Below are 27,566 nucleotides of genomic sequence, written 5' to 3' on the forward strand. Positions count from 1 at the left end.
TCTTTCACATACACATAAACACTTCCTCTCTCTCACTCTCACACTTTCTTTCTCGCACTCCCACACACTCTCATGCATGAGCACCTCATATCTCACACACGCTCACTCTCTTTCTCATTCACATGTGCACATTTTCTCTCTCATGCGCACACACTATCTCATGCACACACTCTTGCACACAGGCATTCTCTCTCTCGCACACACACAAATTCTCTCTCTCATACACACATGCATTATCTCTCTCACGCATGCATTCTTTCTCTCACGTAATCATACTCTCTCATGCATGCATTCTCTTTCTCACACACTCATTCTCTCTCTCGCATGCATTCTCTCTCTCGCACACTCATTCTCTCTCTCACGCACGCATTCTGTCTCGCACACTCATTCTCTATCTCTCGCACGCATTCTCTCTCTCACGCACACATTCTCTCACACAAGCAATCGTTCTCTTGCACACACATTCTACCTCTCACACACGCATTTGCTCTCTCTCTCTCAGAAGCATTCTCTCTCACATTCATTCTCTCTCTCTCGCACAGGCATGCTCTTTCTCTCACACACGCAATCTCTCTCACACGCATTCTCTTATGCACACACTCTTTCTCTCACTCGCACACACACATTCTCTCTCTCACACGCATTCTCTCTCACACACACACTCATTCTCTCTCTCTCACACGCATTCTCTCTCTCACACACATGCATTAACTCTCATGCACACTAATTCTCTGTCTCACACGTGCATTTTCTCTCTTGCACACGCATTCTCTCTCACACACGCATTCTTGCTCTCTCTTGCACACGCATTCTCTCTCATGCACACTCATTCTCACTCATACACGCATTCTCTCTCTCACACACACATTTTCTCTCTCGCACACACATTCTCTCTCATGTACACTCATTCTCTTTCTCACACATGCATTTTCTCTCTCTCACACACGCATTCTCTCTCTCACATACACACACATTCTCTCACAGACTCATTCTTTGTCTTACACAGACACTCGTTCTCTCTCTCACTCACGCATGCACTCTCTCACGCACGCACTCATTCTCTCTCTCACACACGCATTCTCTCTCACATATACATTCTCTCTCTCTGATGCAAGCATTCCCTCTTATTCTCTCGCACACACTCATTCTCCCTCTCTCACACACATACACGCATTCTCTCTCACACACACATACACGCATTCTCTCTCTCTCACACTCACATTCCCTCACAGACGCATTCTTTCTCTTACACAGACATCTTTCTGTCTCTCACTCACGCATGCATTCTCTCTCTCATGCACACACGCATTCTCTCTGTGTCTCCCACACGCACAGATTCTCTTTCCCTCTCTCGCATGCACGCATTCTCTCTGTCTCTCTCACATGCATGCATTCTCTCTCTCTCTCTCACGCATACATTCTCCCTCTCTCGCACGCGTGCGTTTTCTCTCTCTCTCATACACAGATTCTCTGTTTCTATTGCACGCACGCATTCTCTCTCTCTCTCTCTCACACGCACACATTCTCTCTCTCTCGCACGCACGCATTCTCTCTCTCTCATACACAGATTCACTCTGTCACTTTCGCACGCACGCATTCTCTCTGTTGCGTGCACGCATTCTCTCTCTCTCACACGCATGCATTCTGTCTGTCTCTCTCACATGCACGCATTCTCTCTCTCACACACACACTCATTCTCTCTCTGTTTCACACACAAGTGTTCTATCACTCTCACGCATGCAAGCATTCTCTCTCTCTCGCACGCACACATTGTCTCTCTCACACACGCATGCATTCTCGCTCTTTCTCACATACGCATTCTCTCTCTCTTGCATGCACGCATTCTATCTCTCTAGCATGCACACATTCTCTTTTGCTCTCTCGCATGCACGCATTCTCTTTCGCTCTCTCGTACACATGCATTCTCACTCTCTCGCACGCAAGCATTCTCTCTCTCGCATGCACGCATTGTCTCTCTCACACATGCACGCATTCTCTCTCTTTCTCACACACGCATTCTCTCTCTCTCTTGCACGCACACATTCTATCTCTCGAGCTCGCATGCATTCTCTCACGCAAGCACTCATTCTCTCTCTCTTGCACACACTCATTCTCTCTCTCACACACACCACACGCATTCTACCTCTCTCGCACACATGCATTCCCTTTCTCTCTCTCGCACGCACTCTCTCTCTCACTCACGCACACATTCACTCTTTTTTGCACCCACACATTCAATCTTTCTTGCACCCATGACCACACACTCATTCACTCAGTCTTTCATGCAACCACACACACTCTCGCACACAAGGACTCTCTTTTTCTTACACACACATTCATTCTTTCTTGCACCCATACACACTCGCACACATGCACTCTCTTCCTCGTACACACGCACACTCAAACTTTCTTGCACCCATGCCCAGTCTCGCACACATGTCCTCTCTTTTTCTTATTCACACTCTTTCTTGCACCAATGCACGCTCGCACACTCATGCACTCTCTTTCTCTTACACACACTCATTCTTTCTTGCACCCATGCACACTCCCACACACTCTCTTTCTCTTACACACACACTCTCACACATATGCACTTTCTTTCTTACACACACTCACTCACACACATGCACTCTATCTCTTACACACAAACTTATTCACTCACTCTTTCATGCACCCACACAATCTCTCGCACACATGCACTCTTTCTCTTACACACACTCACTCTTTCTTCCATGCAGAGTCTCGCACACACACTCTCTTTCTCTTACACACACTCTTTCTTGCACCAACGCACGCTTGCACACATGCACTCTCTTTCTCTTACACACACGCACTCACTCTTTATTGCACCCATGCACACTCCCACACAGATACGCTCTCCTTCTCTTACTCACACACATGCCCTCTCTCTCTTACATACACTCATTCACTCACTCTTTCTTGCACCCACGCACACTCTCACACACGTGCACTCTCTTCCTCTTACATGCGCACTCACTCTTTCTTGCACGTGCGCACACATGCACTCTCTTCCTTTTACACATGCACACTCAATCTTTCTTGCACCCATGCACAGTCTCGCACACACATACTCTCTCTTACACACACTCTTTCTTGCACCAACGCACGCTCGCACACACATGCACTCTCTTCCTCTTACACATGCACACTCAATCTTTCTTGCACACATGCACAGTTCCGCACACGCATACTCTCTTTCTCTTACACACACTCTTTCTTGCACCAACACACGCTCGTACACACATGCACTCTCTTTCTCTTACACACACTCACTCTTTCTTGCACCCATGATCACTCCCACACACATATACTCTCTTTCTCTTACACACACACACTCTCACACACATGCCCTCTCTTTTTCTTACACACACACACACTCATTCTTTCTTGCACCCACACACACTCTGGCACACATGGTCCAGAACTAGAGGACATAGGTTTAGTGTCAGAGGGGAAAGATATGAAAGACAATTAATGGGCAACTTGTTCACTCAGAGGGTGTTACATGAATGGAATGAGCTGTCAGAGGAAGTAGTGGGGGCTGGAACAAATGCAACATTTAAAATGCAGCTAGAAAGGGTATGTGAATGGGAAGGTTTGGGGGGAGATGGCCCAAGTGCTTTCAAAAGAGACTAGAGCAGGTTATCTGGTCGGCATGGGCGGGTTGGACCAAAGGGTCTGTTTCCATGCTGAACATCTCTATGACTGTACAACTACACGATTTTGTGACTCACTCCGGGATATCTGTTATTCTGTATGCAAACCACACCAAATCCCTCGGTTAGATTCCAGTCTGTAACTCATTCCTGGGTGTCTCATATGTTGTATGTAAACCCTAAACCCCTCTATTAGATTCTAGTCTGTCCGTCACTCCTGGGTATCTGATATGCTGTGTACAAACCATAAACCACTTAGTTAGATTCCAGTCTGTCCCTCACTCCTGGTTATCGGTTAATGGATCTGTGAAGTGATCATTATTGGATATAAGACTCAAGACAAGATAAGCTAAAGCATCAAATGTTACATTGGGAGCAGGAACACAGAAAGCTGCTGGTACATTTGAGAATATACTGAATATCAGATAGCCCAGAGTGAGTTAAGTTCTGGAATACAATTGAAGGGTTCAGGGCGGTTCATATACAGAATAACAGATACCCCGGAGAGGGGGACAGCCTGGAATCTAATCAAAGGGTTAAGCCTGGTTTATATATAGATTAACACATAAACCAGATTGAGTTACAGGCTGAAATCTAATCGAGTGCTTCAGGGTGGCTTATATACAGGATGACATTTACCCCAGAGTGGGGTACAGCCTGGAATTTAATCGCAGGGTTCAGGTTGTTTTATGTACAGAATAACATATACCCTGGAGTGAGATGCAGACTGGAGTCTAATCGAACGGTTCAGTGTGGTTTACATACAGAATAACAGATGGCCCGGAGTGAACTACAGCCTGGAATCTAATCGTGTGGTTCGGGGTGGTTTATATACTAAATTACAGATATCCTGGATTGAGTTATAGCCTGGAATTTAATCGAGGGGTTCTGTGTGGTTTATGTACACAGTAAAAAGATAGCCCCGAGTGAGTTACAGGCTGGAATCGAACCGAGGGGTTCAGGGTTGTTTATATACAGAATAATAGATTCTCCAGAGTGAATTACAGCCTCGAATCTAGTCAATGGTTCACAAGTTGAACTCACAGACGGTCAGTGTGGGATTAGAGAAACCCTTCAATTTGGGATGAGGCCTAGCCAGGCAAGATTCTGACCCAACGCCGCAACGCTACACTTCAGTGGCTGAGCTCTTTCAGGTTTTGTATATTATGTTTCTCTCATATACTAGGAGATTGAAAAGGAAGGCAGACCTTACTGGAATGTCACATTGTCTCTCCGCATTCAATGTAAACAGGTTCTGTGATTTGTATTTTGATCACCCTCAAAGAGCTGTCTCCATTTCCTATCTCTGCTAGCATCAATGAATGGAAGTGACTTTTGACACATGACCCCCTCGCCCTTGCTGAAAGTATTCCTCACACAAATCCCTCCAAACCTTGCCATTCACATAACCAACGAGCTGCATTTTAAATATTGCTATTGCACTAGCCTCCATAACTTCCTCTGACAGTTCATTTCATTCATGTACCACCCTCTGAGTGAACAAATTGCCCCTTAGGTCTCTTTCATATCTTTCCCTGATCACACTAAACCTATGCCTTCTAGTTCAGGACTCCACCACCCCAAAGAAAAAACTTTGTCTATTTATCCTATCCATGTCCCTCAAGATTTTATAAAACTCGGTATGGTCAACCCTCACCCTCTGATGCTCCAGGGAAATCTGCCCCAGCCTATTCAGCCTCTCCCTGTAGCTCAAATCCTCCACCACCAGCAACCTCCTTGTTAATCTTTTCTGAACCCGTTCAAGTTTCACAACATCCTTCCGATACTTTCAAGGAGCTACGAACCTGCTCTTTTTGCAGCAACTCTCCCTCGGACCTGACCATTAAGTGTATAAGTCCTGGTCAAATTTGATTTCCCAAAATACAGCACCTCGTGTTTATCTCAATTAAACTCCATCAAGTGGAATAGAATTGAAGGTTTTGGGGTGTTTTTGAAACATGCAAGTCACATATGCATGGAAGTGAGTGACACATTGGAATCTAATCGAGAGATTTCCGGGTGATTCATATAATCCCGACAGTGGGGAAACAAGCCCTTCAGCCCAACAAAACTACACTGATCCTCAGAAGAATAATCCATCCAGACCCAATTCCCACATTTACAAATGAAGAATGATCCTCATTGCCACATACCTGAACACTGCAGGTAATTTTAATAGGGGTTGGATTGGATGTTAAATATAAAGAACAACAGATACCCAGTTGTGTGATACTGACTGTAATCTAATCAAAGGATTGGGTTTGCTAATGTACAGAGTCCCTAAAAAATACAAGTCAGTTGCAGATTGGAATTTTACCAAGGGGATTCGGGATAATTATGTGTAGAATAACTAATACCCAGGAGTGAGCTGCAGACTGCAGTCAAATTGAGGGGATTGGGGAATGTCCAGACAGACCAATGGGATACGAGAGGTGGAAAAGCAGAGGAGAAAGTGTCCACCATTGACCAACTCAACAATGAGCTAAGCCAGACACGATTCAACTGTTGTATATGAAGGTTTCCATGTGTTCTGAAAGATGGGAGAGAAATAGGAAGATACTCACACTTTCTATGATGTTGCAGTCAAATGTCTGAAGTACAGGGAATCTCTAAGCAGCGAGGCAGAGTTATACTCAGTTCAAAATCTCTCCATCACACACACCTCACACACATAAAAACTGAATATAATGTGGAGAAATGTCCATGTGCAGCACAGATTTTCAATCTAACTCAGTGACAGACGAAAATCCCCGTTCTCTTCCCAGTCCCCACTTCCAGACCCAGGGAGGTTTTGTCCCTGACCCAGGGCAGGTTTCTGACTGGATATTATTACATTGCAACATGAAGGTACTGAGTGTAAGTTTGCTACATCCCATCATGTCATCTACTTTGCTGTCACTGTTTTGTGAATTATATTGAAATCATTGGCAGGCGCAAGAGATTATTCTGGAAGGTGATTTGCAATAAGAATAGAAAAAGCTGAATGTTTCTGTGTAAAATGATGAGAAATTCTGAAACCGTATTGTTCATAGGCTACGTCCGATCATGTACAAAAACATCAGAAAGTTAACATGACGGTTATGCCAGCAATTAGGAGGACCAGTGATAAATTGATCGTTGCTGAGATTAGATTGTGTTGGGAACATGAGCTTAACATGACAGGAAGTGGAATCTAATCAATGGGTTCAGGGTTGTTTATATACAGAATAACAGGTAGTCCAGAGTGAAATACAGCCTGGAATCTAATCGAGGGGTTCAGGGTGTTTTTTTTTTACAGAATAACAGATAGTGTGGAGTGAATTACTGCCTGGAATCTGTTTACAGGATTCATAGTGGATTATAAACAGAATAACAGATAAGCCAGAGTGAGTTACAGCCTGGAATCTAATCGAGGGGTTCAGTGTGGTTTATAGACGGAATAATAGATGGCCTGGATCGAGCTACAGCCTGGAATCTAATCGTACGGTTCGGGGTGGATTGTATACTGAATTACAGATACCCCGTATTGAGTTACAGCCTGGAATCTAATCGCAGGGTTCGGGGTGGATTATATACTGAATTTCTGATGCCCCAGATTGCGTTACAGCCTGGAATCTAATCGCGGGGTTCGGGGTGGATTATATACTGAATTACAGATGCCCCAGATTGAGTTACAGCCTGGAATTTAATCGAGGGGCTCTGTGTGGTTTATGTACAGAATAAAAAAGAGAGCCCGGAGTAAGTTATAGACAGTAATCTAACCGAGGGGTTCGGGGTGAATTATATACAGAATAATAGATACCCCGGTGTTAGTCACAGCCACAAATCTAGTCAATAGGTTCACAATTTGAAACCACAGAAGGTCAGTGTGGGATTTGAGAAACCCTTCAATTTGGGATGAGGCCTAGCCAGGCAGAATTCTGATCCAACGCTGCAAATCTACAATTCAGTGGCTGAGCTCTTTCGGGTTTTGTATATTATGTTTCTGTCATATATTAAGAGCTTGGAAAGGAAGGCAGACCTTATTGGAATATCACATTGTCTCTCCGCATTCACTATAAACAGGTTATGGGATTTGCATTTTAATCACCTTCAAAGAGCTGTCTCCATTCCCTATCTCTGCTAGCACCAATGAATGGAAGTGACTTTTGACACATTGCCCCCTCTCCCTTGCTGAAAGTATTCCTGACACAAATCAGTCAGGCAGACATCTTAGATTTGTCCACAGCCACCATTTTACATCAGCGCAGTGATGACATTGAGTTTATAAAGATGGAAAAGCAAGAGAGATTGGCAAACTCAATGCAGATTGAAAATATTAACATTGAACACGCACACAGAATCACACCCGAATAGACATACACAGTTACACAGAACACTCACACACAGAGATACAGACACCATCCAGGAGCTGTCTCCATTTCCTATATTGCAAGGGAATTCATGTTTTGATGGTGCATTCATGCAGGACAGTAAACAGCTTTTAGAATTGCCCCATTGTGACAGAAATTCAGCCCAAATCTGAAACTTGGAGATATGTAACAGAACAGAAATGTACCAGCAGCTTTCTGTGTTCCTGCTCTCAATGTAACATTTGACCCTTTAGTTTATCTTGTCTTCAGTCTAACATCCAACAAGGATCACTTCACACATCCAATAACAGATCCCCAGGAGTCAGTTCCAGAATAGCAGATGCCCCGGAGTGAGTTACATCCTGGAATCTAATCGAGGGGTTCAGGGTGGTATATATACAGAATAACAGATACCCAGGAGTGGGTTAGAGATTGGAATGCAATCGAGAAGATCAGGGTTGTTCATGTACAGAATAACAGATACCCCAGAGAGAGTTAAAGACTGGAATCTAATCAACGGGTTTTGGAGGGTTTATATATAAAATATCAGATACCCAGGAATGAAGGACAGACTGGAATCTAATGGAGGAGATTTTATACACAGCATATCAGACACCAAGGAATGAGGGAAAGACCGCAATGTAATCGAGGATTTGGGTGTGGTTTACATACAGCGTAACAGATACCCAGGAGTGAGTTACAGACAGGAATGCAATCGAGTGGTTTATGGTTTATATACAGAATAACAGATACCCAGGAGTGAGGGAAAGACTGGAATATAATCGAGGGGTTTAGGGTTTATATACAGCATATCAGATACCCAGGGGTGAGTATCAGACTGGAATCTAATTGAGGCGTTTATGGTTTATATACAGAATAATAGATTCCCAGTTGTGAGAGACAGACTGAAATCTAATCGAGGGGTTTAGGGTTTATATTCAGCATATCAGAGACCCAGGAGTGAGGGACACAGTGGAATATGATCAAGGCATTCGAGGCGGTGTATATACAGCATACCAGATACCAAGGAGTGACTTTCAGATTGGAATCTAACCTAGGGATTTGGGGAGGTTTATATTCAGAATAACTGATAACCGGGAATGAGGAACAAAATCTCGGAGTCGTACAGTCATAGAGATGTACAGCATGGAAACAGATCCTTCGGTCCAACCCGTACATGCCGACCAGATATCCGAAGCTACTCTAGTCTCTTTTGACAGCACTTGGCCCATCTCACTCCGAACCTTCCCATTCACATACCCATCTAGCTGCATTTTAAATGTTGCAATTGCACTAGCCTGCACCACTTCCTCTGAAAGTTCATTCCATTCATGTACCACCCTCGGTGTGAACAAGTTGCCCCTTAGGTCTCTTTCATGTCTTTCGCCGATCGCACTAAACCTATGCCTTCTAGTTCAGGACTCCACCACCCCAAGGAAAAGACTTTGTCTATTTATCCTATCCATGAACCTCATGATTATATAAAACTCGGTAAGGTCACCCCTTAGCCTCTGATGCTCCAGGAAAATCTGCCCCAGCCTATTCAGTCTCTCCCTGTAACTCAAATCCTCCACCACCAGCAACCTCCTTGTTAATCTTTTCTGAACCCGTTCAAGTTTCACAACATCCTTCCGATAGGAAGGAGACCAGAATTGCACGCAAAATTCCAAAAGTGGCCTAACCCATGTCCAGTCCATCCGCAGCATGACCTCTCAATGCCTATACTCAAAACTCTGACTAATAAAGGAAAGCATACCAAACGCTGCCTTCATTATCTTATCCACCTGCCACTCTACTTTCAAGGAGCTACGAACCTGCTCTTTTTGCAGCAACTCTCCCTCGGACTTGACCATTAAGTGTATAAGTCCTGGTCAAATTTGATTTCCCAAAATATAGCACCTCGTGTTTATCTCAATTAAACTCCATCAAGTGGAATAGAATTGAAGGTTTCGGGGTATTTTTGAATATTGCGAGTTACACATGCATGGAAGCGAGTGACACATTGGAATCTAATCCAGAGGTTTCCGGGTGATTCATATAATCCCGACAGTGGGAAAACAAGCTCTTCAGCCCAATAAGACCACACTGACTCTCAGAAGAATAATCCATCCAGACCCATTTCCCCATCTGAATAATGCTCTTCACCTAGACATCCCTGAGCACTGTGGAAAATCGTAATAGGGAAAGGATTGCATGGTTCATTGATAGAACAACAGATACCCAGTTGTGTGATACAGACTGGAATCTAATCAAAGGATTGGGGTTGCTAATGTAAAGAGTCCCTTAAAAATAAAAGTCAGTTACAGATTGGAATTTTACCAAGGAGATTCGGGATGATTATATGTAGAATAACAGAAACCCAGGAGTGAGCTGCAGACTGCAGTCAAATTGAGGGGATTGGGTGATTTACAGACAGACCGACGGGATATGAGAGGTGCAAAAGCAGAGGCGAAAGTATCCACCTTGGACCAACTCAACAATGAGCTGAGCCAGACAGTATTCAACTGCTGTATATGGAAATTTCCATGTGTTCTGAAAGATGGGAGAGAAATAGGCAGATACTCACACTTTCCATGATGTTGCAGTCAAATATCTGAAGGACAGGTCATCCCTAAGCAGAGATGCAGTATTATACTCAGTTCAAAATCTCTCCATCACATACACCCACACATAGAAACTGAATATAATGTGGAGAAATTTCCATGTGCAACATAGATTTCCAAACTAACTCAGTGACAGATGAAAATACCCGTTTTCTGCCGAGTCCCCACTTCCAGACCCAGGGAAGTTTTGTCCCTGACCCAGGGCAGGTTTCTGACTGGATATTATTACATTGCAACATGAAGACACTGAGTGTAACAGTTTGCTACATCCCATCATGCCATCTACCTTGTTGTTACTGTTTTGTGAATTATATTGAAAACATTGGCAGGTGCAAGAGAATATTCTGGAACATGATTTGCAGTAAGAATAGAAAAAGCTGAATGTTTCTGTGTAAAGATCTGCTGCAATCGTTGAGTAATAGCCTCCAATGGTTGAATGGCCTCATTCTGATCCTGTTTGAAACTCTTGATGGGCTGAATAGCCTGCCTCAGTAATGGAGCAGTTGTGAATGGTGCTGAATATTTTGAAACCATCAGTGAACAGCCCACTTCTGACTTTATGATGGAGGGAAGGCCATTGATGCTGCAGCTGCTGCGAGCCCACAGTCCCCCATGGATGGCCAGCTTCCATGTGCTCGGTTCTTGAGAAGTATGTACTACTTCACAGGAGGGAGTGCCACATAACACAGTGATCAGTACGCCTAATAGGATTTATCTCTTCATCCCAGAGGCTCTCAGCCTCATTCGTGATGAAAGTCTGCTGCCCGAAACTATGATTTTCCTGCCCTTCGGATGCTGCTGATCTGCTGTGCTTTTCCAGCAACACACTCATCTTGAGTATATCAAATATGAGGCTGCGACATTCCTTACACCAAAACTGTGTGCTGGCTGCTCCTACAGATTCTGTCAGGGACAGATCCATCTGGGACAAGGAGTTTGTTGAGAATTTTTCCCCCAGTCTGGCTGGTGTGTGTGTGAGTCCTCTCCCTGCTCAGTCAGTGGGGGGCCTGTGGGGACACTCTTGGTGATGGCCATTGAAGTCCCACACACTCTGTCCTTCTCTCTCCATCCTCCCACTCTCTGTCCCCCACTCTCTGTCCCCTCTCTCTCTGACCCCTCTATCTCCCCCTCTCTCTGTCACTCTATCTCTGTCCCCCCTCTCACTCTGACTTCTCTGTCCACTACACTCTCTCTGTCCCCCTCTCTCTCTGTTCCCCCTCTCTCTCTGAACCCCCAATCTCTCAGCACCCCCTCTCTGCACTCCCCCGCTCTCAGTCCACCCATCTCTCTGTCTACCCCACTCTGGCACACCCCTCTCTGTCCCCTCACACTATGCCCCTCTCTCTGTTCCCCTTCTCTCTCTTTCCCACCTCTATCTGTTCCCCCCTCTCTGTCCTCCCTCTTTCTGCCCTCCTCTGCACCCCACTCTCTGTCCCCCTCTCTCTGTCCCCCCCTCTGCCTCCCGTGTCCGTCGCTCTATTCCCTCCTCTCTGTCCCCCTCTCTCTTTTCCCCATCTCTCTCCCCCTCTGTCTATGTTCACCCCTCTCTGTCCCCCCATCCCTTCCTACTTTGTCCCCTTTTCCCCCTCTGACACCACTCTCCCTTTTCCCCTCTCTGTCCCTGCGCTGTCTCTGCTCCCATCTCTCTGCCCTCTCCCTCTATTTTCCCCCCTCTGTCCCTCACTTTCTCCATACCCCCACTCTCTGTCCGCCCACTCTCTGTTCCGTCTCTCTGACCCCCTCTTTTTCCCTTCTCTCTGTCACCCTTTCTCTGACCACCTCTCTCTGACCGCCTCTGTCTTCCCCACTCTCTGTATCACTCTGTCTGACCCCTTCTCTATCCCCCCTCCCTCTGACCCCTCTATGGTCCCCTCTCTCTGTCCCCCGCTCTCTGACCCCGTCTATCTCCCCCACTCTCTGTTACCCAATCTCTGACGTCTTCTCTCTGTCCCCTCTCTCTGCTCCCTCTCTATCGGTGAAGAGGGAGATGGAACAGAGAGGGAGGCAGCGAGAGAGGGATACAGAGAGACTAAGGGTGGGGGGCAGAGAGACAGGGGGTACAGAGAGAGGGGGACAGAGAATGGGGACAGAGAGGGGGAGACAGAGAGAGAGAGTGATGGACAGGTGTAGCAGAGGGAGAGGGGTGTCAGAGAGAGGGTGACAGAGAGAGGGGAAGATCGAGGGGGTCAGAGAGAGGTGGGATAGAGAGTGGGGGAACAGAGAGTGGGTGGATGGAGAGAGAGGGACAGAGGGGAGGGCAGAGAACGAGGGGAAAGAGAGAAGCAGGACGGTGGGGTAGTAAAGGTGGGTAAGAGAGAGAGGGTACAGAGAGAGGAGGATCAGAAAGAGGGCGGACAGTGGGGGAGAAGAGGGGAGACAGAGAAGGAAGGGATAGAGAGGGGTGGACAGAGGGGGGTGTCAGAGGGAGAGGGGTTCAGAGAGGGGGACAGAGAGAGAGGAGTTGGATGGGGTGGGACGGCAGGGCAGAGAGAGGGGGAGCAGAGAGAGGGGGACAGGGAGAGGGGGGACAGAGATAGGAGTGGACAGATAGAGGGGCGACAGAGAGAAACGGGGACAGCGAGAGAGGTGGGAGAGCTAGAGAGGGGACAAGGAGAGGGGGACAGGGAGAGGGGTGGACAGAGAGAGGGGAGATAGAGCGGGGGAACAGAGAGGGGGCAGAGAGAGAGAGGGATACAGAGAGAGGGGGGACTGAGGAAGCACAGAGAGGCGTGACAGAGAGAGGGACAGAGAGTGGGGGAACAGAGAGAGCGGGGTAAGAGAGTGGGGTACAAAGCGAGGGAGACAGAGAGGGTAGACAGAGAGCGGGGGACAGAGAGAGGTGGGACAAAGAGTGGGGGACAGAGAGAGAGGGGTACAGAGAGGGAGCAGAGACGGCGACAGAGAGAGGGGTGGACAGAGAGTGGGTGACAGGGAGTGGGGGACAGAGATAGGGGGACAGTTAGAGGGGGGTGCAGATAGAGTGGGGTACAGAGATAGGGGACAGAGATGGGGGGACTGAGAGAGAGGTGGGAGAGATGGAGGGGCGACAGGGAGAGGTGGGCAGACAGAGTGGAGGACAGAGAGAGGGGAGATAGAGAGAGGGGCGATAGAGAGGGCGGACAGAGAGACGGTGGACAGAGAGAGGGGAACAGAGAGGGGAGCAGTGAGAGAGACATACAGAGAGGAGGGTCAGAGGGGGACAGAGAGAGGGGGGATAGAGAGAGAGGAGCACAGAGAGGGGAGGTACAAAGCAAGGGGACAGAGCCGGTAGACAGAGAGAGGAAGATAGAGAGAGGAGGACAGAGTGAGGTGGGACCAAGAGTGAGGGGACAGTATGGGGGACGGAGTGGAGGGACAGAGAGAGAGGTGGGTACAGAGAGGGTGCAGAGAGAGGGAGACAGAGTGAGGGGCAGTGAGAGAGAGGGAGAAAGAGAGGGGGACAGATAGAGGGGGAACATAGAGAGGGATGGACAGAGAGAGGGGAGAAAGAGAGAAGGGGAGACAGACAGAGGGGAGACAGAGAGAGGGGAACAGAGAGAGGGAGCAGAGAGACGCTGGAGCGAGAGATGGGAACAGAGAGAGGGCAGATAGAGAGAGGAATTGAGAGGGGGTGACAGAGGGGATACAGAGAGGCGAGACAGAGAGAGAGGGCGGACAGAGAGAGAAGGTTTCAGAGAGAGGGGGACCGAGAGAGCGTTGAAAAAAGAGAGGCGGGGGCAAAGAGAGGGCACAGAGAGAGGGGACAGAGAGATGGGGGCAGAGAAAGGGGGCCAGAGAGGTGGACAGAGAGAGAGAGGGGGCCAGAGAGATGGGGGACAGAGCGGGGGAACAGAGGGTGGCACAGAGAGATGGGGACAGAGAGGGGTGAAAGAGAGAGTGGGGACAGAAAAAGTGGGGTGCAGAGAGGGGGTCAGAGCGATGGGGGATAGAGAGAGGGGGACAGAGGGAAGACAGAGAGCGGGACAGAGAGGGGGTACAGAGAGATTGTAGTACAAAGGCGGGGGAGAGAGAGGGGGCACAGAGCATGGAGGACAAGGGGGAGAGAGAGGGGAGTTACAAGTGGACAAAGAGTGGGGGCAAAGTACGGGGGAAAGAGTGGGAGGACAGAGAAAGCCGCGGAGCAGAGAGAGGGACAGAGAGGGGGTGACAGAGAGAGGGTGGACAGAGAGTGGGGAACAGAGATCAGGGGACAGATGGGGGCAGATAGAGTGGGGTACAGAGATATGGGGACAGAGAGAGGGGGACAGAGAGAGAGGTGGGCGAGAAAGAGCGGCGACAGGGAGAGGGGGGCAGACAGAGGGGAGGACAGAGATGGGGAGATAGAGAGAGGGGGACAGAAAGACGGTGGACAGAGAGAAGGGAACAGAGACCGGGGTAGCGAGAGAGGGATACAGAGAGGAGGGTCAGATAGGACACAGACAGGCGTGACAGAGAGAGAAGCGGACAGAGAGAGGGGGCAGAGAGAGGGGTGATAGAGAGAGAGGGGCACATAGAGTGGAGGTACAAAGCACGGGGACAGAGAGGGGAGACAGAGAGAGGAGGACAGAGTGAGGTGGGACCAAGAGTGAGGGCACAGTGTGTTGGACAAAGTGGGGGTACAGAGAGAGAGGGGGCTACAGAGATGCTGCAGAGAGGGGGGACAGAGAGAGGGGCAGAGAGAGAGGGGGAATGAGAGAGGGGACAGATAGAGGGGGAACATAGAGAGGGATGGACAGAGAGAGGGGAGAAAGAGAGAGGGGGAGACAGACAGAGGGGGAGACAGAAAGAGGGGAACAGAGAGGGGGCAGAGAGAGAGAGGTATAGAGAGGGGGTGACAGAAAGGACACAGAGATTCGAGACAGAGAGAGAGTGGGACTGAGAGAGAAGGTTTCAGAGAGGGGGACCGAGAAAGCGTTGGACAGAGAGAGGGGGGACAGAGAGAAGGGACAGAGAGAGGGGCCAGAGAGATGGAGGACAGAGAAAGGGGGCGAGATAGGGGGACAGAGAGAGAGAGGGCCAGAGAGATGGGGGGACAGAGCGGGGAAACAGAGGGGGGCACAGAGAGAGGAGGACAGAGAGGGGAGAAAGAGAGAGTGGGGACAGAAAACGTGGGGTGCAGAGAGGGGATCAGAGAGATGGGGGACAGAGAGAGGGGGTACAGAGAGATTGTGGTACAAAGATGGGGGAGAGAGAAGGGGTCAGAGCATGGGGGCAAAGGGAGTGGGAGAGAGAGAGGGGGAGTTAGAAGTAGACAAAGAGTGGGGGCAAAGAATAGGGGAAAGAGTGGGAGGACAGAGAAAGGGGCGGAACAGAGAGAGGGACAGAGATGGGTGACAGAGAGAGGGTGGACAGAGAGGGGCGACAGAGAGAAGATGGACATGGAGAGAGGTGATAGAGAGAGAGAGGAAACAGAAAGGGGGGAGCATAGGGAGGAGTGAGAGAGTGGGGGGACAGAGAGAGAGGTATAGAGAGAGGGAGGGACAGAGAAAGTGAGCGGATATAGAGAGAGGGTTCTGAGAGAGGGAGGTGGACAGAGAGAGGGGCACAAAGAGAGGGGAGAGATAGAAATGGAACAGAGAGTGGGGGGGAAAGAGAGAGGGGTGGACAGAGAGAGGGGGGACAGAGAGAGAGAGGTGATAAAGAGAGAGGGGGGACAGAAAGGGGGGCAGAGAGAGGGGTAGAGAGAGAGAGAGGGGTACAGAGAGAGAGGGGGGACAGAGGTGGGGCGACAGTGAGGGAGGACTGAGACAGGTGGGACAGAGAGAGGGGGGACGGGGTGAAAGAGAGAGGGGGTGACAGAGAGAGGGGAGACAGAGAGAGGGAGGACCGAGAGAAGGGAACAGAGAGATGGAGGACCGAGAGAGGGGGACAGAGATAGGTGGGACAGAGTGTGGGGGACAGAGAGGGAGGGTCCGTAAAGGCGTGCAGAGAGAGAGAGGTATAGAGTGATCGGGAACGGAGTGAGGGCGGACAGAGAGAGAGAGGGACACAGCGAGAAGGGTACAGAGAGAGGGGACTGAGAGAGCATTGGACAGAGAGAGGAGAACACAAAGAGGCGGGACAGAGTGAGAGGTGGGACAGATAGAGGGGGTTAGGGAGAGGGTGGACAGAGAGAGGAGTGGACACAGAGGCGGGAATAGAGAGACGGTGGAGAGAGAGATGGGAACAGAGAGGGGGGCAGAGAGAGAGGGATACAGAGAGAGGGGGGACAGAGGGATCACAAAGACGCGTGACAGAGAGAAAGGGGGACGGAGCGAGGGTGCAGAGAGTGGGGGGCAGAGAGACGGGACAGAGAGAGGAGGTACAAATGGAGGGGGGCAGAGAGTGGGACAGAGAGGAGGTACAGAGAGATTGTGGTACAAAGACGGGGGAGAGAGAGGGGGCACAGAGCATGTGCGACAAAGGGAGGGGGAGAGAGAGGGGGAGTTAGAAGTGGACAAAGAGTGGGGGCAAAGAATGGGGGAAAGAGTGGGAGAACAGAGAAAGAGGCGGAGTAAAGAGAGGGACAGAGAGGGGGTGACAGAGAGAGGGTGGACAGAGAGGGACGACAGAGAGAAGATGGACAGAGAGAGAGGTGATAGAGAGAGAGAGTCGACAGAAAGGGGGCAGAGGGAACGCTGAGAGAGAGTTGGGGACAGAGAGAGAGGGATAGAGAGAGGGAGGGACAGAGAAAGTGAGGGGATATAGAGAGAGGGTTCTGAGAGATGGGGGTGGACAGAGAGTGGGGGACAAAGAGAGGGGAGAGAGAGGGAACAGAGAGTCGGGGGACAGAGAGAGGGGTAGAGATGTGAGAGTTCCCAGAGTGTGTGAGAGAGGGTCAAAGTATGCTTAAGGGAATCCCAGAGTGTGTAGGCGATGGTCCCTGTGTCCCGGATGTCATAAGGGAGTCCCTGAGCGTGTGGGAGAATCTCAGAGAGTGTACACCGAGTGTGTAGGAGTGGGTCCCAGAGTACCAGAGTGTGTGGGAGCGAGCCTCAGTGTGTGTACGCGAATCAGAGTGTGCCAAAGTGTGAGAGAGAATCCAAGATGGTCCCAGAGTGTGTGTGAGAGAATCCCAGAGCGTGTGGGAGAGTCCTAGAGTGCCATGGTGCGTAAGGGAATACCCAAGTGTAAGAGAAAATCACAGAATGTGCGAGAGTGTGCCCGAGTGTGTAAGGGAATCCCAGAGTGTGTGAGAGAATCCCAGAGTCACAGTGTGTGTGAGAGAGTCCTGGAATCCCATGCTGTGTAAGGGAATCCCCGAGTGTAAGAGAGAATCCCCAAGGGTAAGAGACAATCACAGAATGCGAGAAAGTGTGCCCGAGTGTGTGAGAGAATCCCCGAGTATCAGATGATTGTGTACCCCGAGAGTCGTATTTGTGGGAGAGAGTTCCAGTGTCCCAGAGTGTGTGGGAGAGGGCCCCATGGAGCGTAAGGAAATCCCCAAGTGTGTAAGAGAATCTTCAAGTGTAAGAGAGAATCACAGAATGTGCGAGAGTGTGTGAGAGAGTCCCAGAGTGTGTGAGAGAACCCCAGAGTGTGGGGGCGAGGGTCCCAGTGTCCCAGATTGCCTAAGGGAATCACAGAGTGTGTGAGAGAATCCCAAAGAGTCCCAGGGTGTGTCAGACAGTCCGAGGGTGAGTAAGGGAATCCCAGAGTGTGTGGGAGAGAATCCCAGAATGTCCCAGAGTGTGTACCAGGAGTGTGTGTGAGAGAGACCCAGAGTGTGTGAGAGAGTGTTGCAGTGTCCCAGTGTGCGTAAGGGAATCCCAGAGTGTGTGGGCGAGGGACCCAGTGTCCCAGATTGCATTAGGGAATCCCAGAATGTCCCAGAGTGTGTGAGAGAATCCCAGATTGTCCCAGAGTGTGTAAGGGAATCAGAGTTTTTGAGAGAATCCCAGAGTATGTGAGGGAAGCCCAGAGTGTTTACCCAGATTGTGTGTTAGGGTTCCCAAGTGTGTGGGAGAGAGCCCCAGAGTGTGTACGTGTATTAAAGTGTCCCAGAGTGTGTGAGAGAATCCCAGAGTGTCCCAGAATGTGAGGGAGAATCAATATCCCAGAGAGTGTGAGAGTGTCCCAGAGTGTGTAAGGGAATCCTAGAGTGTATGCGAGAATCCCAGAGTGTGTGAAAGAATCTCAGAATTTCCCAGAGTGTGTGGGCGAATCACTGTCCCAGAGTGTGTGGGCGAGAGACCCAGTGTCCCAGATTGCATAAGGGAATCCCAGAGTGTCCCAGAATGTGAGAAAATCCCAGATTGTTCCAGAGTTTGTGAGAGAGACACAGAGTGTGAGAGAGATCCCTAGTGTCCCAGAGTGTGTGAGGGAGTTCGTGTGTGTGAGGGAAGCCCAGAGTGTGTGGGTGAGTGTCCCAGAGTATGTGCGAGAGAGCCCCAGAGGCTGTACGTGTATTAAAGTGTCCCAGAGTGTGTGAGAGAATCCCAGATTGTCCCAGAGTAGTGAGGGAATCCTAGTGTGTCCCTGAGTGTGTATCCACAGTGTGTGGGAGAGGATTCCAGAGTGAATGGGAGAAGGTCCCAGAGTGTGGGAGACAGTCCCACAGTGTGTACGTGAATCAGTGTCCCAGAGTGTGTTAGAGAATCCCATAGTGTGTAGCCAGTGTGTGTGGGAAAGTGTCCCAGAGTCTCAGAGTGTGTGGGAGAGAGCCCCAGAGGTGGTATGTGTATTAAAGTTTCCCAGAGTATGTGGGAGAATCCCAGATTGTCCCAGAGTGAGTGAGGAAATCCTAGGGTGTCCCTGAGTGTGTGAGAGAATCGCAGGGCGTGTTCCAGAGTATGTGGAGTCGTTCCAGATTGTGTGAGAGAGGGTCCCAGAGTGTGGGAGACAGTCCCAGAGTGTGTACATGAATCAGAGGGTCCCAGAGTGTGTGGGAGAGGATCCCAGAGGTCCAGAATGTTTGAGAGAATCCACCAGTGTATGAGAGAATGCCAGAATGTCTCAGAGTGTGTTCGAGAATCGGAGTGTGTACCCAGAATGTGTAGGAGAGGGTCCCAGAGTACCAGACTGTGTGATAGAGCGCCCCAGAGTGTTTACGTGATTCAGAGTATCCCAGAGTGTGAGAGAGAATCGCAGAGTGTCCCAGAGTGTGTGAGAGAATCCCAGAGTGTGTGACAGAACCCCAGAGTGTGTACATGAATCAGAGTATGCCAGAGTGTGTGAGAGAATCCTAGTGTCCCAGAGTGTGTAACGGAATTCCAGGGTGTGTGAGAGAGTTCCAGTGTGTGTAAGGGAATCCCAAAGTGTGTGGGAGAGGATCCTAATTTCCCAGCATGTGTAAGGAAATCTTAGAATTTGTGAGAGAATCCCAGAATGTCCCAGAGTGTGTGAGAGTTCCCGGAGTGTGAGTGAGAGGGTCCCACTGTTCCTGTGTGTGTAAGGGAATCCCAAAGTGTGTGGGCGAGGATCCCAGTGTCCCAGATTGCATAAGGGAATCCCAGAGTGTCTCAGAGTGTGCGAGATATTCCCAGTGTCCCAGAGTGGGTAAGTGAATCCCACAGTGTCCCAGAGTGTGTAAGGAAATCCCAGCATATGCGTGAGAATCCCAGAGTGTTTAGGGAGTCCCAGTGTGTGAGAGAATCCCAGAATGTGTGAGAGAATCCCAGAGTGTTTACCCGGAGTGTGTGGGAGAGGGTCCCAGAGTGTGTACACGCACGAGAGGGTCCCAGAGTGTGTGGGATAGAGTCCCAGAGTTCCATGGTGTGTAAGGGAATCCCCGAGGGTAAGAGAAAATCTCCAAGTGTAAGAGTGAATCACAGAATGTGCGAGAGTGTGCCCGTGTGTGTCGAGTGTGTAAGAGAATCCCAGACTGTCAGCTAAATGTGTACCCAGAGTGTGTGTAAGAGAATCCCAATGTGTGTGGGAGAGGGTACCAGTGTGTGAGGGAGAATCCCAGAGTGAGTGAAAGCATCCCATATTGTGAACCCAATGTGTGTGGGAGAGGGTCCCAGTGTCCCAGTGTGTGAGGGAGAATCCCATAGTGAGTGAAATAATCCCAGATTGTGAACTCAGAGTGTGTGGGAGAGGGTTTCTGTGTCCCAGATGTGTGAGAGAATCCCAGAGTGTGTGGGAGAAGGCTGCAGTTTGTCAGCGTATGTAAGGGAATCCCAGAGTGTGTTAGAAAATCCCAGAGTGTGCGAGAGAAACACAGGGTATCCCAGAGTGTGTAGGAAAATTCCAGTGTGTGTGGGAGAGGGTCCCAGAGTGTGTGGGAGAGGCCCAGAGTGTACCAGAGTGTGTACCCAGAGTGTGTACCCAGAGTGATTGGGTGAGGGTCCCAGAGTGTGTGGGAAAGAGTCCCAGATTGTGTACGTGAATTTAAGTGTCTCAGAATGTGTGAGAGAATCCCAGAGTGTGTGAGAGAATCCCAGCGTGTGTGAGAGAGTGTCCCAGTGTGTGTAAGGGAATCCCAGAATGTGAGGGAGAATCCCAGAGAGTGTACACAGAGTGTGGGGGAGAGGGTCCCAGAGTGTGTAAGAGAATCAGAGAATCCCAGAGTATGTGAGAGAGTTCCGGAGTGTGTGGGAGATGGTCCCAGAGTTCCAGAGAGTGGGAGAGAATCCCAGATTGTCCCAGAGTGTGAGAGAATCCCAGAATGTGAGAGAGAATCCGAGAGTCCCATGGAGCATAAGGAAATCCCCGAGTGTAAGTGAGAATCGCGGAATGTGCGAGAGAATCCCAGAGTGTCCCAGAATATGTGAGAGAATCCCAGAGTGTGTGGGTGAGGGTTCCAGTGTCCCGGATTGCGTAAGGGAGTCCCAGAGTGTGGAAGAGTATCCCAGAGTTTCCCAGAGTATGTGAGACAATCCCAGTGTGTGCGAGAATCCTAGCGTTTCCCAGAGTGTGTACCCAGAGTGAGTGGGGGAGAATCCCAGAGTGTGTAAGGGAATCCCAGTGTGTGTGAGAGAATCCCAGAGTGTGTAACGGAACCCCAGAGTATGAGAGATTCCCAGGGTGTGTAAGGGAATCACGGTATCCCAGAGTGTGTTAGGGAGTTCCAGAGTATGTAAGGGAATCCCAGAGTGTGTATGAGAATCCCAGAATGTGTGAGAGAATCCCAGAATATCCGAAAGTGTGTGAGTGTCCTAGGGTGAGTAAGGGAATCCCAGTGTGTGTGGGAGAATCCCGGAGTGTGAATACAGAGTGTGTGGGAGGGTTTTTGTGTCCCAAGAGTGTGAGAGAGAGGGTTCCTGTGCCCCAGAGTGTGTGGGAGAGAATCCCCAGAGTGTGTGGGAGAATCCTAGTGTCCCAGAGTGTGTAACGGAATCCCAGGGTGTGTGAGAGAGTTCCAGTGTGTGTACGGAAATCTCAGTGTGTGGGAGAGGATCCCAATGTCCCAGCATGTGTAAGGAAATCCCAGTGTGTGCGAGAGAATCCCCAGAGTGCGTGTGAGAGTGTCCCAGAGTGTTCACGTGATTCAGTGTGTCCCAGTGTGGGAGAGAGTATCCCAGAGTGTGTGAGAGTATCCTAGTGTCCCAGAGTGTGTAACGGAAACTCAGGTTGTGTGAGAGAGTTCCAGTGTGTGTACGGGAATCCCAGAGTGTATGGGAGAGAGTCCCAGTGTCCCAGAGTGTGTAAGGGAATCCCCGAGTGTAAGAGAGAATCTCCAAGTGTAAGAGGGAATAATGGAATGTGCGAGAGTGTGCCCGAGTGTGTGAGAGAATCCCAGAGCGTATAACGGAATCATTGTGTGTGAGAGAATCCCAGAGTGTGTGTGAGAGGGTCCCAGTGTCCCAGAGTATGTGAGGGAATCCCAGAGTGTGTGAGGGAGAATCCCAGAGTGTGCTCCCAGAGTTTGTGGGAGAGGGACCCAGAAAGAATCACAGGGTATCCCAAAGTGTGCAAGGAAATCCCAGAGTGTGTGGGAGAGGGTCCCAGTGTCCCAGAATGTGTGAGAGAAGCCCGGAGTGTGTTCCCAGAGTGTGTGGGATAGGCTCCTAGTGTCCCAGAGTGTGCGAGAGCTACCAGAGTGCGTAATGGAATCCCAGAGTGTGTGAGAGAGTCCCAGAGAGGCCCAGGGTGTGTGGGGGAGGGTCCCAGAATGTGTGGGAGAGTGTCCCAGACTTCCAGAGTGTGTGAGAGGCTCCCAGAGTGTGAGAGAATCCCGAAATGTGAGAGAGAATCACAGGGTATCCCAGAGTGTGTGGGGGAGAGTCCCAGTGTCCCAGAGTGTGCGAGAGATTTCCAGAGTGTGTAACGGAGTCCCAGAGTGTGGGAGAGTATCCCAGAGTGTGTAAGGGAATCCCTGAGTGTGTGGTAGAGGGTTTCAGTGTCCCAGTGTGTGCAAGAGAATCCAAGAGTGTCCCAGATTGTGAAAGGGAGTACCGGAGTGTGTAACGTAATCCCACAATGTCCCAGAGTGTGTAAGGGAATTCCAACATGTGTGAGAGAATCCCGGATTGTCCCAGAGTGTGTAAGGGAATCCCAGAGTGTGAACCCAGTGTGTGTGAGAGAATCCCAGAGTGTGAGAGAGAATCGAGGAGTGTGTGAGAGAATCACAGTGTCCCAGAGTGTGGACGTGAATCAAGGAGTCCCAGGGTGTGCGAGAGAGTCCCAGAATGTCCGTGAGAATCACAGCATGTCCCAGAGTGTGTGAGATAATCTCAGAGTGTATGAAAGAATCACAGAGTGTGCGAGAGAGAATCTGAATGTCCCAGAATGTGTAAGAGAATCACAGCTATCCCAGAGTGTGTGTGAGGATCACAGCATGTGTGAGAGGATCACAGTGTGTCGCAGAGAGTGTGTGGCAGAATCGCAACGCATGTGTGTGTATCACAGAGTGTCTCAGAGTAGTACAGCATGTACGAGAGAGAATGTCAGCATGTTCCAGCGTGTGTGAGAGGATCACAGCATGTCCCAGTGTATGAGAGGATCACAGCGTGTCCAAAAGTGTGTGAGGGAATCACAGCGTGTCCCAGAGTGCGTGGGAGTGTCCAAGAGAATCCCAGAGACTCCCAGATTGTGTGTGAGAATCTCAGCGTGTCCCAGCATGCATGAGACGATCACAACGTGTCCCAGAGTGGGTGAGAGTATCCAAGAGAATCCCAGCGTGTCCCAGAGTGTGTGAGAGAATCACAGCGTATAAGGAAACCACAGTGTGTCCCGGAGTGTGTAAGGGAATCTCAGAGATTCGCAGAGAGGGTAAGAGAATTAGAGTGTCCCAGAGTGGTGTAAGGGAATCACAGAATCTCAGAGTGGGTAAGAGAATCACAGCGTCCCAGAGTGTGGAAGGGCATCACAGAGTGTGTAAGAAAATCACAGATATTCGCAGAGAGGGTAAGAGAATCGCAGTGTCCCGAAGTGTGTAAGAGACTCATCGAGTATCCCAGAGTATGTCAGAAAATCACAGAGTGTCACAGTTTGTGTAAGGGCATCACAGAGACTCCGAGAGTGTGTAAGATAATCAGAGTGTCCCAGAGTGTGTAGGAAAATCACAAATATTCGCAGTGTGCAAGAGTATCACCGAGTGTCCCAAAGTGTGTAAGAGAATCAGTGTGTCCCAGCCTGTGTAAGGGAATCACAGCGTGTCCCAGAGTGTGTAAGAGAACCACAGAATATGTAAGAGAATAACGGTGTCCCAGAGTGTGTAAGAGAATAACAGTGTCCCAGAGTGTGTGAGGTATGCACCGAGTGTCACAGAATGTGTCAGGGAATGTGTAACACAATCAGAGTGTGATTCTCTTACACACTCTGAGACACTCTGATTCTCTAACACACGTTGGGATTCTTTTTCACACTCTGTGGCAATGTGTGTAAGGGAATCAGAGTCTCAGAGAGTGTGTAAGAGAATCACAGAGTCTCAGTGTATAAGGGAATCGCAGAGTGTCCCAGCGTGTGCAAGGTAGCAACAGAGTGCCCCATCGTGTTTAAGGGAATCAGAGATTCGCAGAGATGGTAAAAGAATTCGTGTGTCTCAGTACATGTAAGGGAATCACAGTGTCTGAGTGTGTGCAAGAGAATCACATCGTGTCTCACAGTGTGTAAGGGAATCACAGAATCTCAGAGTGTGTATGGGAATCACAGAGTGACCCAAAGAGTGTAAGGGAGTCACAGAGGTTTGCAGAGATGGTAAGAGAATCGTAGTGTACTTGAGTGTGTAAGAGAAACAGCGAGTCCCAGCCTGTGTAAGGGAATCGCAGAGTGTCCAAGAGTCTGCAAGAGAATCGCGGAGTGTGTAAGGGAATCACAGAGTGTTCCAGAGTGTGTGAGAGAATGCCAGAGAGTGTGAGAGGCTCACTGAGTGTCCCAGAGTGTGTAAGGGAATCACCGTGCGTCCCAGAGTGTACGACAATAAGTGTCCCAGATTGTGTAACACAATGAGTGTCCCAGAGAAAGGGAGTCACCGGGTATCTCAGAATGTGTTACAGACTCTCAGTGTCAGAGTGTGTGTAAGGGAATAACAGAGTGCCCAGAGTGTCTGAGAGAATCTCTGAGTGTGTATGACATCAGTGTCCCAGAGTGTGTAAGGTAAACACAGAGATTCGCAGAGAGAGTAAGAGAATCAGTGTGTCCCAGTGTGTGTAAGGGAATCCCACAGTGTCCCAGAGTGTGCATGGGAATCACGGAATCTCAGAGAGTGGGTAAGAGAATCATCAAGTGTCCCAGAGTGTGTAAGGGAACCACAGAGTGTCCAGAGTTTGCAAGAGAAACAGTATGTCCAAGCATGTGCAAGGGAATCACAGCGTGTCCCAGAGCATGCAAGGGAATCACAGAGTCTCAGACTGTATGTAAAATAATCACAGAGTGTGTAAGAGTATCACAGAGATTCACAGAGTGTGTGAGAGACTCCCAGAGTGTGTGAGAGACTGTGTCCCAGCGTGTGCAAGGGAATCACAGAGTGTGTAAGTGTGTCGCAGAGATTCACAGTGTCCCAGAGTGCGCAATGGAATCACCGTGTGTCCCAGAGTGTGTGAGGGAATCACCGACTGTCCCAGAGTGTCTTAAGGAACCACCGATTGTCCCAGACTGTCTTAGAGAATCCCCAAGTGTCCCAGCACGTCTAAGAGAATCACATATATTCACAGAGAGGGTAAGAGAATCACAGAGTGTCCCAGAGTACGCAAGGGAATCCCAGAGTGTGTGAGGGAATCACTGTATCCCAGAGACTCACCGAGTGTCCCAGAGTGTTTAGGACAATCATAGTGTGTAAGGGAATATCAGAGTGTAGCAGAGTGTGTAAGGGATTAACAGAGTGTGTAAGAGAATCACAGTGCCCCAGAGTGTCCATGTGAATCACCGAGTGTCCGAGAGTGTGTGAAAGACTCACAAAGTGTCCCAGAGTGTGTAAGGGAATCACGGTGTGTCCCAGAGTGTGTAAGGGAATCAGAGAATCCCAATGTGTGAGAGGATCGCAGAGTGTGTAAGATAATCAGTGCCTCAGAGTGTGTAAGAGAATCAAAGTGTGTCCCAGAGACTCGCCGAATGTCCCAGAGTGTGTTAGGAAATCACAGCAATCCCAGAGTGTGAGAGAGAATCTCAGCGTGTGTTAGAGAATCACCGAGTGTCACAGAGTGTGCAAGGGAATCAGTGTCCCAGAGTGTGTAAAAGATTCACCGAGTGTCGCAGTGTGTGTAAGGGAATAACAGTGTGTAAGAGAAACACAGATATTCGCAGAGAGGTTCAGAGAATCACTGAGTGTCCCAGAGTGTGTGAGAGACGCAACAAATGACCCAGAGTGTATAAGGGAATCACAGTGTGTAGGAGAATCAGAGAGTCCCACCAACCAACTTCTTCCATTATATTCAAGTCAACTCACTTTTTCAAATCTCTTTAAAGTTGTGATCTAAACACAACAGATTTTAATTTGCTGAACTTGAATTCAGATGTCTTCACTGTTAAATTCAATTGGGAATTAGCTTTAGCGTCATCTATATTCGGTGAATTGAACACTGATTGAAAATATATGAATATAAAATGGACTTGAGTTTTATGATAATTAATCTAGTCTGATGTTCTTGTTGGTTAATATCTTGAAGAGAACTATCCTCAGAACTCCAGCTGTGCTCTGACTTCATTCAGAACTGGATGTGGCTGGACTGCAGATCTTAGATCTGTTCTGTTGTTTCCCGGATTGCTTCGCTCTGTCTATCACTTGATGCTTATGCTATTTGGAACACAAGTACTCCTCTTTGGTACCTTCATCAGGTTAACACCTCATTTTTAGGTATTCATGCTGCTGTTACTGACGTCCTCCTGAATTCTCTCAGTTGAAGGAGGATTGATCGTCTGATTTGATGGTAAGAGATAAATTGGGGAATATGCTGTGCCGTAAGTTTTTTTTGTTGGAGTACAATTCTACTGCTGTTGTTGAAAGGAAAGAGCTAAACTCTTACACAGTCGGCCCCCATGTACAAGAAGCTACATGCAGCATCACGAACACTGATAGGCCAAGACAGGAAATACGAGCAACTCTGTACAATGATGCAGGATCACAACTGCAGCAAGGGGAGTTTGAGATCCAACCTGACATAGGAGTAGGGAAAGAAGCAGCTGATCAGATTGTCTCATTCATTGTCACAAAGAGACTCAGATTATAGTACAGTTGGATGAGGTTGGGGAGATGGAGAGCCTTTCAAAAGAAACTAATCTGCCTGAGAGTTATGGGATCGACTTGATTGCCATGCATTTAACAGAAAGCTAACTGAAACTGTTTTTATCCCCAAAAGATAACAAGATTGGTGTTTCCAATCATCATCAGAATCGAACCCCAGAATACTTGGTTCTGAGGTGGATGTCAGTAGCGCATCAACTCCAACTCTTGCAATCATTGACCAAACGTATGTGTGATTTACCAATCGTGATGAACCAGAAAATCGCTGTTCACTCTGTGCAGATGGACAACGATGTGGGGAAGTATTGGCCGAGTGGCATTGTCACTAGGCAGTTAATCCTAAGCCTCAGATAATGTTCTGGAGACCTGGGTTCAAAGCCTGCTGCAGCAGATGGGGGAATTTGAATTCAATAAAAAGAAGCTCTGGAATTTA

The sequence above is a fragment of the Hemiscyllium ocellatum genome, chromosome 46 (genome assembly GCF_020745735.1).
Source record: "Hemiscyllium ocellatum isolate sHemOce1 chromosome 46, sHemOce1.pat.X.cur, whole genome shotgun sequence".
In the NCBI taxonomy this organism is placed as follows: Eukaryota; Metazoa; Chordata; class Chondrichthyes; order Orectolobiformes; family Hemiscylliidae; genus Hemiscyllium; species Hemiscyllium ocellatum.